The 4,601-nt window shown below is 39.5% G+C and overlaps 1 pseudogene; it reads left to right on the top strand.

Annotated features, from left to right (window-relative positions):
* The first annotated feature begins 3,695 nt into the window (after nucleotides 1–3,695).
* LOC109438811 (cyclin-dependent kinase inhibitor 3 pseudogene) lies at nucleotides 3,696–4,298 on the top strand (annotated as a pseudogene).
* The last annotated feature ends 303 nt before the right edge of the window (nucleotides 4,299–4,601 follow it).

Here is a 4,601-nt window from a genome sequence, read left to right as displayed (position 1 = left end):
CCTGGGTATCTACCCCAAAAAATCTGAAAACATTTATCCATAAAGATATATGTGTTCCTATGTTTATTGCAGCCTTATTTACAGTGGCCAAGACATGAAACGGAAACAATCAGCATTCTTTTTTAATGACATAGAAAATATAGTGTATTCCATAAAATAAATACAGAATTATTTTGTGAAATTTTATTTCAGTAATATATTTGAGTTGATCATATAAAATCGCCCATATCTAATCATTTTTTACTCACAAAAAAAAGGCAGTTTTCTATGGTACAAACTAATGTATATGTATCACTGGGTCATGAGGTAAAACATATTTTAAATTGTTATTAGTCAAAACATTTAAAAGCCATTGTTTTCTTTTTTTTTTTTAATTTAAAACTTTTGTGCTTCAAAGGACAAAACCAAGATAGTGAAAAGACAACCCACAGAATGGGAGAAAACACCTGCAAATCATGTATCTGATAAGAGATATTAATCCAGAACACATAAGAACTCTTACAACTCACAAGTAAAAAAACATATAAATTGAAAAATGGGCAAAGGATCTGAATAGGCACTTCTCCAAAGAAGACACACAAATGGTCAATAGCACATTAAAAGAATCTCAACATCATTAATCATCAGGGAAGTGCAAATCAAAACCAAAATCAGATACCATCTCACCTCACCAGAACAGACAAAATAAAAAAGACAGACAAAAAAGTCACTGTTTTCAATGGATGTTCCAGGAAGCTTAGCTTTGGAAAACTTATATGAGCCCCCACCCCTCTATTTCACCCCCACTAGGAATTCTGTGGAAGAGACTTCCTTTTGGATGTCCTGTTTTAGCTCAAGTTCAACAGGGTAAGTTGCCCTTCTCTAACCAAAGACAGCAATTTCTTGGGGACAGGGTTCGGTTTTGTAATGTTCTTGGAACACAACTTAACCCCAGAGTGTGGGTCTCTGGTTGTCACAGGAAACTGAGGGTGTCCCTTTAAATCCTAACCTCAGAACCACAGGGCATGCAGGACCTAGTCTAAATGAGCCCCTTGTGGTGTGAATTTTTTGAGCCAGTTCTGAAGGCACACGGAGAGACCCTAGGTGGTGGTAGTCAAGAAGTACGGCCTCACTGGGTGGATAAGACCCCATCTCCCTGCCCTGGGGGACCTAAGTGAGTCATTTAACTTCTTGGGGTTTCAATTACTCTAGCTACAAATTGGAATTTATCAGGGCACTGATAAGAGTATTGGTGCAAACTCTGAGTTCTGACTAGAAGAGGCAACTGAAATCCAAATATGCTGGGACGTTGGAGATCACTGCTCCCACTGGTCTGATGTGGGTGCATTAGAGCCGATTGTCAGCTAAGGACTGGCTGACTGGTGGTGCTCCTCACCGTTCTCTGGACTTGTGGTCACTACCATTTCTAGAGACTTTATGTGAAAATACCTTCATCATAGCATCTCACTCCCTCTTCACAAACCCTAAGGTAGGTAAGTAGTTCTCATGCTATGCATAAGGCTCAGAGAGGTTAAGTGATTTCCCCAAAGTCACATGACTCAAATACTAAGAATAATAATGGATAACACCTACTGAGTATTTACAATTTGTCCTTCACAAAAATTATTTTACTTAAATCTTTGAAAAACCATGTTAGCTAGGAACTGGGAATACCGTTATTTTACCAGAGAGGAAACTGATGCTGAGAGAACTTAAGCAGCTTTTACAGGAAACTGCAGCTGAGCATAGCCGTAAAGCTATGGGCTTGACTTGGGTCAAATATTGGCCTCTGTTAATTCCTTGTGCTTCAGCTTGGTCCTCTATAAAATAGAGTTAACATGTTAAATTCTTAGGTTATCTGAGAAGATAAAATGATTTAATGGTACAAAGCACTTTGGAACAGCCGGGACTTTCTAAATTTGAAATCTATCACACTAACACTAGGGGTTTGACTTGCAGCTGCTTTAAGAGTAGGACTCCAGAATTAAATCAGACAGACCTGGGCTCCAGTCTCAGCACAGCTGCTTACTAGCTCTGCAACTATAGGAAAATTGTCTCACCTCTCTGAGAACTAGTCCCATCTATGAAATGAGAATTATCACATGACTAATGTCATAAATTGTTACAAGGATTAAACAAGATCGACACATTGCCACTGATCCTCCTCAAAACACTCCCCCTCACTTTGAACACACTTATCCCATCGTCCTTGCCACTTTCTGAAGCAGTTCTGGAAGTCCTCTTTCGTGAGTGTCTTTAGTTGCACTGTCATGGCTGCCTCAATGTCCTGAATCGATTCAAAATATTTACTTTTCATGGTCATTTTGACTTTGAGGAAGAGCCAGAAGTCGCACCGTGCCAGATCCAGTGAATAAGGTGGATGAGGACACACCGTAATGTTTGTATTTGACAGAAATTGCCGTACCAGAAGCGATGTGTGACACAGAGCCCTTCCGTTGTGATCACAAAATACGGTGAATGGTGCTGCTGAGTGTCATCCAATGGAAAAGCAGGGATCTTCAATACAGGAAGCTGCATGTTGGATCTTAGTAACAGTGTGGGACAAGTTTCAACTTGTTCCATGAAGTCAGTCGGGTGTGAGCTAAGGGTTGAGATAAGGCACGTTTTAAAGTGTGTGGTAAATCATCCTCCATCATGACAACGCTCCATGTCACGCATCGCTTCTGGTATACGACAATTTCTGACAAATAAAAACATTATGGTGTATCCTCATCCACATTATTCACCGGATCTGGCACCACACGACTTCTGGCTCTTCCCCAAAGTCAAAATGATTCAGGACATCGAGGCAGCCTCAACAGTGCAACTAAAAACACTCATGGAAGAGGACTTCCAGAACTGCTTCAGAAAGTGGCAAGAATGATGGGATGAGTGTGTTTGAAGTGAGGGGATGTAATTTGAGAGGGATTAATGGCAATACGTCTTTTACTGTAATAAATTATTTTTTTGTTTAAACATTCACCATATTGTTTAATCACACCTCATGTGTGATCAAATATGTACCAGGGATGCCAAAAAAAAATGTATACAAGTGGACACTTGGGTCAACATTGCTCAAGCAGTAGTTGGCCGTAATCAGAAGTGTCTGGACGCTGATGGTAACCACTTTGAGCACCTCTTGTAATTGCAGAAGTCAAACGTGACTTGTATTCATCTTTTGTTATCGGTATATATTGAGTAACACAATTTTAATACAGTTTTCCTTTCTTAAAATGTGTATACATTTTTTTGGCACCCTCTGTGTGTGTGTATATATATATATATAGACATACATGGGTTTTTTTTAAAATAAAGGGAAATAGATACGCAGCTGAGCAATTGTGGCAGGAGACTTACAAGCAAGGGCCTGGTAAACGCCAAGCCCCATCTCCCAAGTCCACTTCTTATCTCAGTCATAATCTCATACTTCTAGGCTTAGGCTTGGTCCAAACCTATCCTGTCTAATGACTGTTCTCTGTAATTCATAGAGAGGAACTGTTGTAACCTAGATAGTCTCTGCTTATTTTGAGAATCTGACAATGAAAACTGATTTTAAATTTAATTGTTGGCTTATAAAAAGCAGGTTGGGGTATAAATGAAAGTGGGATGTGTATATGTTATACAAAGAATGTGTTACAGGGCTCGGCCCTGGGCCACTGAAAAGCAGGTGCTACCCCAGGGGGGCAGTGGCTGGTTATGATGTGGGGAGACCAGTGATGAAGCCATCGAGTTCATTGCAAACAAGTGAGTTTGACTCCTCAGATGACGAGCCTGTTAAAGATGAACAGACTCCAATTCAGATATCATGGCTGTGATGAGTGAATTGTTCTCAGTTTCTTGGTTTATGTGCTCTTCCAGGTTGTAAATTTAAAGATATTAGAAGAAACAGCGAAAAAGATACAGAAGAACTAAGCAGCTGTGGTACACAAGACATATTTTTTTTCTGCACCAGAAGGGAACTGTCAAAATACAGAGTCCCAAACCTTTGGAACCTCTATCAGCAGTACAGAATTATTACTCACCATCATCCAATCCCAGGCAGAGGGACTCCTGCCATAGCCAGCTGCTATGAAATGATAGAGGAGCTTGCAATCTGCTTTGAAAACAATTGAAAAATCTTAACACACTGTTATGGAGGAGATGGGAGATCTTGCTTTGCAGCCATTCGTCTCCTACTATATCTGTCTGACATAGTGTCACCACAGCGAGCCCCAGACAGCCTAAGAGGCCTAAGAGAGTCTGGAGCAATACACCATAAAGTTCAGGACAAACTAGCTGCCCATCTGTCATCAAGAGACTCACTCTTGATCTGTATCTAGATTTTTAAAAAAAAAAGAATCTCAAACAGGATATATATATATATATATATATATATATATATATATATATATGAAATTTGAGAGCTCTCTGACATAATTTGTATTGAAGTGAAACTACTAGTGTTATCAACTTGAAGCAAATGTATATGTGCAGATAATCCTAAAGCTTTTATTGACCCCAAAAAAAAAAATGTGTTGCAGCATCAAAACGCTAGGAATCACTAAATTACAGGCAAACAAATCTGCAACATTGGGAGCTCAAAATTCAGACTGGGGTTCAAGGACTCTCTGTTGAGCTTCATG

The sequence above is a fragment of the Rhinolophus sinicus genome, chromosome 14, assembly GCF_057876585.1.
Source record: "Rhinolophus sinicus isolate RSI-liver-muscle chromosome 14, RSI-T2T, whole genome shotgun sequence".
NCBI lineage: Eukaryota > Metazoa > Chordata > Mammalia > Chiroptera > Rhinolophidae > Rhinolophus > Rhinolophus sinicus.
The sequence above is the reverse complement of the archived record's forward strand: the minus strand, read 5'-3'. Positions and strand labels throughout refer to the sequence as shown.